Here is a 15,327-nt window from a genome sequence, read left to right as displayed (position 1 = left end):
AGAGGAGGGAGTATGCAAGACCACAAAGGGCTAATCCAACATTAAATTCTTCCCCTCCTCCCCTATGTGAGTTCGGGCGATGTCCGTCACAAACCAGTTGTTTCTGTCAGTGGTTGGGTTTTCATGACGTGATTCAATAATCGAGGTTCTTTCAGTCTTGTGGCTCTGCTGTCTTCACACATCTGCTAAGGTCACTGTGGTCTTTTGCATCAAGCTATTGAAGGAGACAAAGCATGGAGGGGTGTGTGAGGAAGGTGGTACATATCTGTTTAAGTTCCATTAGCTAGAAGTCAGTCACTGCTTTACCTCATGACAAAATAGGCAGAGAAATGTAGTCTAGCCATGGGCTCAGAAAAAAGAGGCAATGCGTATGGTGAACAGGTAGCTTGTCTCTGCCACATTCCCACTTGGGCTGGGTCCACTATGATTCTCCCAGTGTGTCCCATGCTTTCCTGCTTGTCTTTCCTTTGTTCTTTGGCATGAGGAGCTTGATAGATTTATGAATGCATCAGTTACAACTTGGTGTAATCAACTTGAGCTTGTTTAAAAACAAAAACTTGAACAGCCATCTAGTAATGGATAAAGGGTGCCTGTGGAATTCAAGGGCAAGAATGTGGGAAATAGGAAGTATTTAAATTCAGAATAGAAAAGCTTTGGAGACTTGAAGAGTATTTCTTCTGTCTCTCCTGTGCTTCCTGAAGAGACTTGATGGGAGGAATATATCCACAACAGCAAAGGCTTATCTTCCTCTCATGCTCCATCATCTATTTCAGGCCAGTGAGAGACCAGCTCCACATTATCCTCACACAGGGCCCTGGATTGCCAGAGACTCCACTATCTGGAATGGAAAGAGGAAGGAGGCATGGTGTATATAAAATGGTCTTGTTGTAGGACTTTCTCCTTAGTTCTGTTAAAAGCTGGGTTCTTGTTACACTACCCTGAAAGATTAGGCTCGCAGACACTTTGAAGGGTGAGATGGCAGGGTTTATTAGGTGAAAAGGTTAAAAAAAAAAATGGGAAACAGGTACTCTAAGCAAAGCAAGAGTCCTGCTAGTAGGCTTCCCTCCTCTCAGATTGAATCCCACATTCTACCCTGGAACAGGAGAGGCCAGGCTCCTCCCCACTGCAAATGGCCTGAACTTCCTGAGGCTTCACCCCAGTGCATACTCCTCCCAGTGCCCAGGCTGGTTAGAGGTTCTCCAGTGACCCCTTTTTACTGGCTGTCTTAGTCTTACAGCTTCCACCTAGAAGTGACACATATTTCATGTCCAAAGCAAATCACACAGCTTTACCTAACTTCAACTGTGCAGGAAAGTACAATCCTAATGTGTCTGGAAGAATAACCAGAAGTAGATGGTGAATAGCACAAATGACTATCTTTCTGGTTGCCAGATATCTGATTCACTCTTTTTCCTGCAAACAAAATACACTCACTTCTGCACCAAGGAATATAACAACAACAACAAAAAATTCCTTCTGGGGCTGTGCGCAGTGGCTCACGCCCGTAATCCCAGTGCTTTGGGAGGCTGAGGTGGGCAGATTGCCTGAGGTCAGCAGTTCGAGACCAGCCTGGCCAACGTGGTGAAATGCTGTCTCTACTAAAAATACAAAAATTCGCTGGGCACCTGGTTTCAGGCACCTGTAATCCTAGCTACTTGGGAAGCTGAGGCAGGAGAATCGCTTGAACCCAGGAGGCAGAGGTTGCAGTGAGCCAAGATCGCACCATTGCACTCCAGCCTGGGCGACAGTGAGACTCCGTCTCGGGGGGGAAACAAAATCCCTTCTGGTTGTGACATCTCTGTGACATGCCCTCTTGTCTTATTTTGAATCCAAATGTGGCTGCAATTGATCTGGACACCGTGAACTAATCAGTTATTTGCCCTCAACACACAATGTACTGGTTTCTGTGGTTTGAATGTGCCCCCCAAAACTCACTGAAATTTCATTGCCATAGTGATGGTATTAAAAGGTAGGAGTGTGAAGAGGGCCCATCCTCATGAATGGATTAATGTTATCTTGGGAGAGGCTTTGGTATTACAGGAGTGGGTTTTTGTGAAAGCAAGTCTGGCCCTCTCTTGCTCTCTTACTTTCTTGCTTTCTTGTACTCTCTTGCCCTTTTGCCTTCCACTTTGGGATGACACAGCATGAAGGCTCTTGCCAGATGTGGGCCCCTTGACCTTGGACTTCCCAGCCTCCAGGACTAAGAAATAAATTTGTAAATTACCCAGTCGGTGGCATTCCATTATGGCAACACAGAATGAACACTGGTTGAACAGAAGTGGGATAACCACAATGAACACTCCCACTTAGAAGGTGAAAAGTGAAGCCTGGGAAGCCACAGTGAGCACTGGTCTGTAGCGATTCTGAAATCTCATGTTTTGAGCTTCCATAGCTTGAGAATAGAGAATGTTCTTTGATTGGGCCTTGAGCCCATTTCCTGGAGTAGTGCTCTTGTTCATTAGTCTCTGTGGCATCTGGGTTCACCTTCTGAGAGATTTTTTTTCTTCTGTAATTTTTCTTGGCCGTATCTGAAGAGACTGTCAAAGAAATTGCCCTCCCCAGGAGCGGAACAATTTTTCTCAACTTTTCCTGCCTCACACAGGGGCCAAAGGATCATTTTAAGTTTCAAAAAGTCAGCATTTTTCAGTGCAGGTGGTTCTCCAGTAGTACAATTCTCTAAAAAATTTATTCTATTTGATACAGTGTCATACGCCAAATAACCACACCACAGTATGTCTAAGACATTACTCATTCCTGTTGCCTTAATTAATGAAACTTAATATTAACTTGAGCCAATACCATGTCTGGACTGATTTCTGTATTAATTAGAATGGGCTAGGATATGCCACAGTAACAAACAGCCCCACACGTCTCAGTGGCTTAAAATAAGTTTTTTTCTTGCTCACACTACATGTGCATTTTTGGTCAGTAGAGAACCTTGTTCTGCACTGTGGAGGCCATTGGATCCTCACCATGTAGAATTAAACTCATTGCCATGGCAAAGAGAAGTTTGGCAAAATAATTCCTTTATTGAGGTGTAATTTAAATACCATTACATTTACTCCTTTTAAAATACAGGTCTACATAAAATGTGTACTTTTGTGCAGCCATCACCATAATCCAGTTTTAGAACGCACCTATCACCTCAAAAAGTTCCCTCTTTTTGTCAATCCCTAAACTCAACCTCCTAGGCTCAGGCAAACACTGACCTATTTACAGCTATAATTTTGCCTTTAATACAAAATTTACTTTGTATTAAAATACAAAATAATGAGTGTTATCTCATTGTGGTTTTTGATTTGTATTTTTCTTTTTTCTTTTCTTTCTTTCTTTTTTTTTTTTGAGATGGAGTCTCACTCTGTCACCCAGGCTGGAATGCAGTGATGTGATCTCGGCTCACTGCAACCTCTGCCTCCTGGGTTCAAGCAATTCTCCTGCCTCAGCCTTCCAAGTAGCTGGAATTCAGGCATGTGCCACCATGCCCAGCTAATTTTTGTATTTTTAGTAGAGACAGGGTTTCATCATGTTGGCCAGGCTGGTATCAAACTCCTCACCTCAGGTGACCCACCCATCTCAGCCTCCCAAAGTGCTGGGATTACAGGCATGAGCCATCACTCTGGCCTGATTTGTATTTTTCTAATGACTAATGATATTGAGCATTTTTCACATACTTTTTGACCATTTATATATTTTATTTGGAGAGAAAAAGCTATTCAAAGCTTTTGTCCATTTTAAAATTTGGTTTTCTTACTAGATCTTTATCAGATATGTGATTTGCAAATATTTTGCTCTGTGATTTGTCTTTTCATTTTTTTGATAGTGTCCTTTGACAAAAGTTTTAAATTTTTGTGAGGTCCAATTTATCTGCTTTTGTTTTTGTTTTTGTTTTTTTGGTTGCTCGTGATTTTAGTATCATACCTAAAAATCCATTGCCTAATCCAAGGTCATACAGATTATACTTAGTTTTCTTCTAAGAGTTGTATAGTTTAACTCTTAAGTTTGGGTTCTTGATCCAGTTTGAGGTAATTTGAGTATATGATATGAGGTAGAGGTTCAACTTCATTCTTTTGCATGTGGATATACTGTTGTCCCATCACCATTTGTTGAAAATCATATTGACTTTTAAACTTCCGTCCATAATTTTCACATGGATCATTTCCATTCATATTTCATTGGTCTAAGCAAGTCATGTGGTTATGCCCAGATTCAAGGGGACAGGAGGTACAATTCTACCATACCTATCCATGGTTCTGAGTTCACATATGTGACTCTCTTTCTCAGTACAGGTTCCAAGTCCTCATAGGGGGAGTTTTTATTGGCCTAGCTTGGGAGAGGTGTGGTGACCCTCCCTTCAAACAATTGTGACTAAGAGAACAGGGTCATTTGGAACAAACATGGCTGCTGGAAGTTTACCCTATGGCTGGTGAGTGAGACAGTTAAGGGTAAGTGGTCATTATAACCCAGATAAGTTACCCCTGGGTAATATCATCTATGATTTGGAATCTAACTCTGGTTTAGATTACTTAAAAGTGATCCACAGCTGTATGTTCCCTGATTACACTTTTGTTTAGCAAATATTTATTGAGTTCCTACTATTTCCTGTCAGACGGCCCCAGGCACTTGGAAAATAGTAGTGAATAAACAGATTGCATCCTTTATGGAGCTTATATTCTAATGGGATGGGTCAGGCATTACACAATAAACAGGATGAGTAAATTATATAATGCAGGAGTTGGCAATTTAAGGCCCTCAGGCAGACTGCCTACTATTTTATTTTTATTTTATTTTATTTTATTATTTTATGTTATTTTATTTTATTTTATTTTATTTTATTGAGACAGAGTTTCGCTCTTGTTGCCCAGGCTGGAGTGCAATGGCGTGATCTTGGCTCACTGCAACCTCCGCCTCCCTGGTTCAAGCGATTCTTCTGCCTCAGCCTCCTGAGTAGCTGGGATTCCAGGTGCCTGCAACCACGTCCAGCTAGTTTTTGTATTTTTGGTAGAGGCAGGGTCTTGCCATGTTGGCCAGGCTGGTCTTGAACTCCAGACCTTGGGTGATTCACCCACCTCGGCCTCCCACAGTGCTGGGGACTACAGGCGTGAGCCACCGTGCCCGGCCAAGATTGGCTACTTTATAAGTAGTGTTCTAGAACACAGTCATGCCCATTTATTTACATATTATCTACAGCTGCTTTCTCAATGCACCAGCAGAGTTGGATAGTTGGAACAGAGATCTAAGGCAAACAAACTTAAAATATTTACTATCTGACTTGTTAAGAAAACATTCGCTGACCCCTAAATAATCTGTAGAAGGTGATAGGTGCATTTGAAAATAGAAAAAGTATCCAAGTAAGGGGACCTGGGGATGCTGAGGTAGGGGAGAATATCAGTCGTAGTTTTAAAAAAGATGGTTACAGTTGGCTTCATCAAGAAGGTCAAGTTAGAGCAAAGACTTGACAGAGGGGAGGGAGCTAAATTGGTATCTGGGGGAAGAGCATTTCAGGAAGAAAACAAAAGCCCATACAAAGGCTTTAAGAAAGGGTGTGCCAGGGGCCGGGCACGGTGGCTCATGCCTGTAATCCCAACACTTTGGGAGGCCGAGGCTGGTGGATCACGAAGTCAGGAGATCGAGACCATCCTGGCTAACATGGTGAAACCGTGTCTCTACTGAAAATACAAAAAAATTAGCTGGTCATGGTGGTGGGCACCTGTAGCCAGTAGTCCCAGATACTGGGGAGGCTGAGGCAGAAGAATGGCGTGAACCCAGGAGGCGGAGCTTGCAGTGAGCCGAGATCACACCACTGCACTCCAGCCTGGGCGACTGAGCAAGACTCCGTCTCAAAAAAAAAAAAAAAAAAATGGTGTGCCAAATTTGTTTTGAGGGCATCAAGGAGATCATGTGACTGGCATGAGGGACTGAGGGGACAGTAGCAGGAGATGAGTCACATAGGTGGTAAGTACTGACTAGAGTCAGATTTTACTCTCCTTGCAAGCTAACAAGGTTAGCCTGCACAGTTTTGTGGATTCTGGCAGAAGACATGAGAATCCTGGGTCAGAGACAAAAATGCTTTATTACTCATGGCACAAGAAGAAGCATGAACACTGGCATATTTGTGCCAGTTCCCCTTGCCTGCGAAGTCCCACAAGGGTGATGTGGAGGGGCTCAGGTGGCTGCTGCACCCTCAATGGGTTTGTGTCACAGCAGAGGAGCCCCAAGCTCAGGGAACCTGAATCTTTTTTTTTTTTGAGATGGAGTTTCACTCTTTCTCCCAGGCTGGAGTGCAGTGGTGTGATCTGGGCTCACTGCAACCTCTGCCTTCCGGTTTCAAGTGATTTGCCTGCCTCAGCCTCCTGAGTAGCTGGGATTACAGGCACCTGCCACCACGCCTGGCTAATTTTTGTATTTTTAGTAGAGACAGGGTTTCACCATGTTGACCAGGTGGTCTCGAACTCCTGACCTTGTGATCCATCCTCCTCGACTTCCCAAAGTGCTGGGATTACAGGCATGAGCCACCACGCCTGGCCAAACCAGAATCTTTTATAACAGACTGCAAGCAAACTTTCTTGCCCTTTCCTCGGAAGATAGACATTCTCTTTGCCTCACACTAAACAGTAAGCAAACCTGCCTTCTTCTTTGGAGGGAGACACTACATCTTCCAAAGCTGCTCATTCTAAACAGTTTTGAAGAGCTAGTCTGGAACAAAGCCAGTCAGTGCCTTTTCCTTTGAGACATGCAGAAAAGCAAGAGACCTATAATATTGTCTCCTAATGGCAGGTTTAAATGTTATCTTCAGAAGGTAATGGGGCCATTTAAAAAACTTTGACTTTTACCCTGACTGAAATGAGGAACCATTGCAGGTTTCAGCAAAGGAGTGGCATGGGCTAACGTGTTTTGAAAAGACTGGATGTTGAGGGTAGGGTGAGGTGGATGAGGTAGAAGCAGGAGACGAGGCCATCACAGTGACCCAGACACTAGTATGATGTCTGGGGTTTGGGCCTGAATGACCAGAAGGGTGGAGTTGCATCAGCTGAGATGGGCAAATTGGCAGACTGAGCAGGTTTTGGAGGAATGCTCAGAAGTCATTATGGACATAATGAGTTTAAAATCCTTATTAAGGATCGTATAAGACATCTTGATGTTGAGAGGACAGTTAGATAAATGACACTGGAATTTGGAAGAGAGGCTTGGGTAGAGATAAAAAATTGTGAGTCTTTGGTATACAGATGGCACTGAAAAGCCACGTGACTGAAGACTTACGAGAAAACCTCAGGAAATGCCTCTGATATTTCAACAGTAATTACGATTTTGGGTGAAATACATGTTCTGTTCACCCTCAAAGCTGAATTAAGCCTGCTAAGATTCAGATTGGATAAAATGTAATATGGATGAAAAATACTAAGCACAAACTTAAAAATGAGGTCTTCTGATAAAACAATTAGGGCCTTTGTCTGACTTTTTGTAGACTTCCATATAGCTAAAAAAGGCAAAGTGTCATTTGAGCTTTAGAGGAAGGGGAGAGGAAGCCAAGCGTAAGATCTCAAATTTTAATTAAGAAAATTTGACAATGTTAAACAAGAAGCAGCTGCGAGTGGGGAGATTTGTGTGCATTTTTAGCCTTGCTTTGAAAGCCTCAGATTGATTGTCTTTGGAGCAGAATGGAGCAAATTGTCACAAATCTTGTTTTCTGAGAAACCAGTTATGTCAACATTACAGCATGCCGCAGCCAGCATGCCAAAAATAACACGAAAAGGAATGGCTGCAAATCTATTTAGGATTAAGCCGGTAATTATTGCGTTTGTGATCATTTCCAAGAATTGTTCCTACCCAAATATTAAATGGAAAATAAGAGCTCATTCTAGCCCTGAAAGTTTTCCATCCTATTTTTTTCTTCACGTACTAAAGATTTATGTTAATAAACTATTAATAGTTTTAAACAGAGCACTTCTATGTTGAAATTAAAAGCAAAGCCATTTTAATAATATGTTGGAGGCTTTATGTTTTTCTTTATTAAAAGAGAAAAACATTTCTCTTTTTTTCTTTTTATTTCTGTGTCTGAAGTTACTTATAACACTAAAACTTCTTAAAACCCAGATTGAAGGCATGTGTTGATTTAAAGTCTTGAGACACCAACTATTTTCTGATCTCCTCTACATTATTAAATAAACAAATCTTAATTCATCCAAAATTCTAGTTGGCAAACTCTGGGTGACCATGGAGATTAGAGTGGTGATAATGGGACTGGTGTAGTGAAGGAGCTAACCTCTCTTTAATTTGGCTATTAAATGGCTTCTCCAAAAAGAGATGGAATCCCTTATTTCAGGAAAATATATTTTAAAAGAATGATTACAGCATAATTATTTTAAAAATACCCTTTAATATTTATCTGGCTGCTTCTTCCCCTGTTCCCATATTACCCCTACAAGTTAGGTATGTCAGCAGATGGTATAAATATTTATAGTACTCATTAATCTATTAAGAAATGTATATTCTGACATTTTAGTGCCATGGGGATTCTTTTTTTTTCTCTCTATTTTTTGTCTGAGATTTACGCATAACTTTTATCCAGTAGGAAGAAGAACACATTCTTCTCCTACTCTTTCTCACCCAGGTGAACTTCCTAAGACCAAATCACGCAAGTTTGACCACAAAAGATAACTTACTGACTAGCTGTCAGAAAGATGAATGCTTCCTTTAAAAATAGCAGCGTGGTGTTCCTTGTCAACAAAATTGTGGCTCTTAGAAAGGTTGCTATAGGCCTTATGGTTAGGACCGTCTGGGTAGGTTCAGCTCATTTGTAGAACAAAGATTTCTGTTGCAACGCTCTTTTAGCCATCCAGCTTCATTCGTTTTAAGGGCCAGACCTTGTTCTTCAGCCATTTGGCAATCTGTGTATGGAGTACTGGATACAATATGGTTTAGTGCAGTGGTTCCCAACTGTTCACATCTTAAATTCTATGAATCTTTTTTCAGGGAATGGGGAGGACGGGGTGGAGATGCAGCACCAAAGCTATTTTTACCTGTTATTGCTGTCTGAGCAGAAAGTGAGTGGCGTGAGGGTGCAGGGAGGGACGGTATTTCAGATTGGAGCAACACCCTGTGCCTTTAGTATGCTCTCCCCCTCATCTTCCTAGATGAGCTCTGTGTCCCTAGACTTAGTTTACAAAAACTCATAAAAAATAGCAAGTGTCCGTGATTTTGATTATCAAAATAATCCTTGGTTGGATAATCATTCTTGGGTGATATTGTTGGGTCGAATGAGGGGACTGAGGGAGCACAAAACCTCAATAACTGATACTAAAACCCTGTGTCCCCCATTTGGTCATGGAGCAACAAGTTAATGCCAGGTCAACAGAATCTTCTATACTTAAAATCCATTTTCGTGGCTCTTATACAAGCCACTGGGAAGCCCACACATTCAACATTTGTTCCATTTTTCCTTCCAGATTTTCTTTTCCCACATCCCCCATAGTGATTTTTCCATTAACATTTGATGCTCAATTTTCATTTTCCCTAACATCGGTCCCTGGAAGTCTTCCAAAATCTTAGGAAGCATAATAGATTTGATTTCATCTTGTTCCTTTCTCACCTGTTTTTTTAAAATAAAACTAGTTTCTTTATTTGAGCAATTTTCCGCCCTCAAAAGGAAGACTCTTTAAAGCTTAGTCCAAAGGAAAAAGACTCCTATTCCAAGGCCAGCAGATTTCTTCCTCCACTTGGCCTCTAGCAGCCAGCCAGCCACCAACTGGCCTCTTGTTACAGCCTTTTGTTGACTCTTTTGGATGCTGCTAACAGTCTTCAGCTTTCCAGCCACTTTTAGCTCTTCTGACAGTAGCCCCTTTTTGGGAAGGACCTGGAGATGATGCTAAGGCTGCTTTGTTCCCTATCTCTGTTGGATGTGTTGCAATAAAACAACACAGGTAATTCACATTTGAGCTGGCGATTAAACTCAGGTTGGGCTTCCAAGCTGTCACTTGGGACAGTCATTGAGGTTGTGCTTCTTTATCCTGGGTTGTGACTTGGACATTTGTTTAGCCTTAAAACAGGATTTAAAATGACCAAAGTAGATTCTGTTGGACTTAGCCTTGGCAAACTTAGGAAGGTATGTCTAGCTTTCAGTCTTCACTGGCTGAGAATGATAGATAGAAGGAAAACTGGGAACTTCTTAGGCCTTTCATCCCATCCTGAAGTCTCTGGGTTCAGACCTCAGTTCGTGTGTAATGTGGACAATTGATGATTGCAATGGATGTCATTTTGTTGTGTTATTCCAAGCAAATGTACACTTTTTTCTTCTCTATGGTATATTTTATTTGTTTTGTTATACCAAAATGTTCAAATAATGTTGAGTATGAATGACCAGGCACCTACTAAAATAGGAAGGGTTTTAAATGGTAGGCAATTATACAAAATTAAAAGGATGAAAATGGCAATTAATGGAAGAAAACACAGATACCAAAAATGAAATATTAAGAGTAGAAAGTCTGCTAATAGGACATTCCATTCTTTAGTTTGGGGAAAGGCCCTCATGCAACATTTTCTGTACATTTCCAGTGGGCATAGATCTAAAACTTCTTTTCTGAGTAGGCCTAATTCAGAGAACCCAGCTTATTAGATACAAGTTCAATAAAACAAGCTTCATAGCCATTTACCTCCACCCCTTGACTGAGTACGGAAAGGGAAAAAGGAAGGAATTAAGGTCCCAGCACTCATGCTTCAAGGCCAAGAACTGCATTGTGGAGATCTGTCTGGGGAGGGTGGCTGTCATGCTGCAAACCTCAGAGGTGGGCACTGTCAGCCCCATCTGCTCAGGAGGCACAACAGTGCTGCTTGTGGGATTTTGGGCAGATCATGTAACAGCATGGACCAGAGTCTGTTATTTCCAGATGCCCCAGGGGAAGGCCAGAGAAGGGGTCCTTTTCTGAGTGAGGATGACTGAGGGTAGGCAGGGCACTTATGTAGAGTGGCTAGGCTTTATTGGAGCAGAACAATACAAAAAAAGTACCAAAAAACCCAGTTTCACTAATAATTCAATGACATTCCACTCATTGCACTTTAATCAATAAAGTATCTTTGATATTTTTTGTGAATACTAAACCCTACGTAGACTTGAGCCAATTCAGAAGATAGTCTGTTGGTCAAAGGGCAAAATCCACAGCACCAGGTAGTATTTGCTTGAAGTTCCAAGGCGCCACAAGAGATTGCTTTCCCCCAAGACTACCAATGCAGTGTATATATGTGTGTGTGTTCTTGTATGCACACATAGCACACAGAGGACGAGTTTCTTTGCCTTATGCAGAAATATTCTGATTGTTTCAAGATCGAATGAGCTTTCCCACTTTCCCACCTTGTCTTCCACCTGTGTGAAGTTCATCCATGGGAAGGGGCTGCTCCACTGAAAGTCTGCCGTTTGGTTTTGGAGCTGCAGGAGCAGCAGGCTCAGGCAGGTGCCTCAATCCACTTTGCTAAGCTTTCTGTCTCCAGACAACTTGGCATGCTGCAGCAGGGGCAAAACACTGACGTCCTCTTTCCATTTTTTTTTTTTTTTTTTTTTGAGATGGGGTCTTGCTCTTGTAACCCAGGCTGGAGTGCAATGGCACGATCTCAGTTCACTGCAACCTCCGCCTCCTGGGTTCAAGTGATTCTCCTGCCTCAGCCTCCTGAGTAGCTGGGATTACAGGCACCCACCACCATGCCCAGCTAATTTTTGTATCCCTAGTAAAGACGGGGTTTTGCCATGTTGGCCAGGCTTGTCTCGAACTCCTAACCTCATGATCTGCCCACCTTGACCTCCCAAAGTGCTGGGATTACAGGTATGAGCCACTGTGCCCAGCCCTCTTTTCCTTTTTCAAATGTCAATGGAAAGTTGATTGGAAAGGACAATTTGGCTACCTTTTGGTACCCTACAGGATTACCTTTATATCAGTCATTTGCTGATTCAGGGACTTTCAGAACTTTTGTGGTCTCTTGCAGACAGCCTTGGCAAAACATGGACCTTCAGTATGTGTTGAATGAACCCACGGATTGCTGGTGTCAGAAGACCATTTCTGGACTTGCCTCTGCTGGGGGACCTCAGGCTGTGTTGCCTTCTGGGAGGGTCACATAGAATAGACAGAAGAGAGAAATCTAAAAGATTCTTATGGGTTTAACACGGGACTAAACCTTAGCATAGAGAGGGGAAGGTTGCAAGTGGAGGCAGTTTCCTCAGCAGGACAGTGGCTGGGCAGAATGGTTTCACAGAGCAAGGTGAATAGACTGAGTGGAAGATGATGGAGATTGCTGAGGACATGAACTCATGCCGCATCTCTCATGGCAGAGTGTTGGTGCTGCTATTTGAATATTAGTCAGTGTTCAACAGAAATCACTCTAGGTACTTTAAGAAGAAAAGAATTTAATACAGGAAATTAGGAGCTTACAAAATCATTAGAAGTGTTGGTCAAGTAGGTTCCAGGTGTGGCCTCCAGGAATGTTCCTGGGCAGGGGTGCCTGAAGTAGTCCACCAGGGCAGACGTATTTGGGCAACCTGAACATCTGGCACGATGGCAGGGGTAGAGGGGGAGGCAATTCCTACCAGGAAAATAGCAGCTTCCAGCTGGGTGACTAAGAGGCCATGACAATCCCCTTAAGATTTGTGGGTGGTTTGGTGACTCTTGGCACCTTCCTTGGTATCGGAAATCCCTGTCCCACAACACTTTCTGGTAGCAGCGTTGAGGGAGAAGGGTGGGCAGGCTGGTGGGAGGAAGGTATTTGCCTGCTACTTTCTCTCCAGAAGTGTTCATGGCTATAGTCATCACGTGGGCTTTTTTGTAGGCATGTGAAGGTAGATGGGGAATTAAGGGTTGCCTTTCCCTGGGACCTCCAGTTCCCTTTGGTGGTGCTGGTGAGTTCAGGACCAGCCTCTAGCACAATGAGTGTGTGGCTTGTGGGGGTAGCGATCCTGGTGAGCCACTCAGAGGTATTTATGGACTGACTTCTTCTAACTCTCTCAAGTTCCTGTCTGTCTGTTAGGTCTTGGCACTGGCCACAGGTCAGGAAGCCAAATGATCACATTAAGAGGGCAACTTCCTAGCTAGACCAGGGGTAGTTGCCCTGAAGCAAGACCATGTCAGTGCCTGCTTTAAACTCTCCCATAGGTTTCAATCTGCATAAGACAAAAATCTAAGCTCCTTATATGGCCTCTAAGGCTCTATTTGATCTGGGCCTGCCTAAGTCCAACTTCAACTTCTTCTATTCTTCCTTGATCACTTTGTCCCAACCACACTCCCTTCTCCCTATTCCTGCCAACTGAGCTCACCTCATAGTCTTTGCACTCATCCTTTGCTGTGCCTGGAGTTGACTTCCTTCAAGTCTTTGCTTGGTTCACTTCTTCTCATCAGTTGAGTCCAGCTGTCACCCCCTCAGAGGTTAGAGTATCTAGTTATTCCTTAACAAAAAACGGGTGAGTCTTATATGAGGAAGGTCACAAAATTTAGTGGGAGGCATAGTAGAAGATTTGAATAAAACAAGAGAGACCATATCTGTGGATAGAAAGCCAAAATATTGCAAATATATCAATTTTTTCCAAATCAATTTCCCATCTTCAATCAAAATACCAGCAGCATGACAAGTAGATTCTAAAGTTGAGAGTGAAGAATAAGCAGCAATAAGAGAGTTTAAGAAAGGAAAGTTAGAGGTGTCATTGCTTTTTGGCCTTTTGGCTAAGATCAAGTGTAGGAAAGTTAGAGGTGTCTTGCCCTATGAGCAAATAAAACATACATCTACTAAAATTGGAAAGGTCTTGTATTTGCAAAAGAAGTGACAGGACAGCAGAACAGATGGGAAAGCCCTGAAACCAGGAATTTACTGTATGATAAAGAAGAAATCATAAATCACTGGGAAAGGCATTATTAAACAAAAAGTATTGGAGTTTCACTCCTAGGTAGATGCCCAAGAGAGTTAAAGATGTACATCCACACAGAAACTTGTACATGAATGTTTAAATGTCCATCAACTGATACATGGATAATAAAATACAGTGTACTAACATATTGGGATATTAGCCAAAAAAAGTCAGGAGGTTCTGATTCATGCTGCTACATGGATGAATTTTGACAACATGCTAAATGAAAGAAGCCAGATATGAAAGACCACATAAATTATTCCATTAATAGGAAATTCCCAGAATAGATGGAAGTAGCTTAGTGGTTGCCAGGAGATGAGGGGAGAGTGGAGTGGGGAGTGACTCCTAATAGATATAGGGTTTCTTTTGGGGATGACGAAAAATATTCTGGAATTTGATAGTGGTGATAGTTGCACAACTTTGTGTTAATCTACAACAAGTCATTAAATGGTAACACTTGAAAATTTGATGAGCTGGGCACAGTGGCTCACACCTGTAATCTCAGCACATTGGGAGGCTGAGGCAGGTAGCTCACTTGAGGTCAGGATTTCAAGACCAGCCTGGCCAATATGACGACACCCTGTCTATATTAAAAATACAAAAAATTAGCCAGGCGTGGTGGTGGGCGCCTGTAATCTTAGGTACTTGGGAGGCTGAGAGAGGAGACTCGCTTGAACCCAGGAGGTGGAGGTTGCAGTGAGCTAAGATCGTGCCACCGCACTCCAGCCTGGATGACAGAGTGGACTTCGTCTCAAAAAAAAAAAAAAAAAAATTATGGTAAATTTTACGTTGTGCCTATTTATAGCTCAATAAAAAAGTATTGGGCTGGGCTCAGTGACTCACGCCTGTAATCCTAGTGCTTTGGGAGGCCAAGGCAGGCAGATCATGAGGTCAGGAGATCAAGACCAGACTAGCCAACATGGTGAAACCTTGTCTCTTCCAAAAATACAAAAATTAGCTAGGTGTCGTGGCATGCACCTATAATCCCAGATACTCGGGAGGCTGAGGCAGGAGAACCACTTAAACCTGGGAGGTGCAGTGAGCCTAGATTATGCCACTGCACTCCAGCCTGATGACAGAGTGAGATACAGTCTCAAAAAAAAAAAAAAAAAGTATTGGAAAAATTGATTATGCAGATAATCATGTCAAGTTAGAGCCATAAATCTTTACATTAAATGTACATGAATATTGAGCTGCTCTGAGGATGGTGAAATTTCTTTGTTTTCTCTTTCTTTCTCTCTCAGTCTTTCTTTCTTTCTTTTTTTTTTTTTTTTTAGACAAGGTCTCGCTCTTTCACCCAGGCTGGAGTGCAATGGCAAGATCTCGGCTCACTGCAACCTCTGCCTCCCAGGCTCTAGTAATCCTCTCACCTTAGCTTCTTGAATAGCTGGGACTACAGGTGTGCACCACCATGCCCAGCTAACTTATTTTGTTGTTGTTTTGTTGTTGTTTTT

The 15,327-nt window shown here is 42.4% G+C and overlaps 1 long non-coding RNA gene across 1 annotated transcript; it reads right to left on the bottom strand.

Moving 5' to 3' along the window:
• Positions 1-117: 117 nt before the first annotated feature.
• Positions 118-13,419, bottom strand: LOC105489087 (uncharacterized). The gene is made up of 3 exons (XR_011612599.1): positions 13,289-13,419; positions 11,910-12,083; positions 118-214 (listed from the first exon to the last, which is right to left on the bottom strand). It is a non-coding gene; the product is annotated as an uncharacterized lncRNA (long non-coding RNA).
• Positions 13,420-15,327: the final 1,908 nt, after the last annotated feature.

Source organism: Macaca nemestrina, chromosome 14 (assembly GCF_043159975.1).
Source record: "Macaca nemestrina isolate mMacNem1 chromosome 14, mMacNem.hap1, whole genome shotgun sequence".
In the NCBI taxonomy this organism is placed as follows: domain Eukaryota; kingdom Metazoa; phylum Chordata; class Mammalia; order Primates; family Cercopithecidae; genus Macaca; species Macaca nemestrina.
This window is presented reverse-complemented; position numbering and strand designations above follow the sequence as displayed.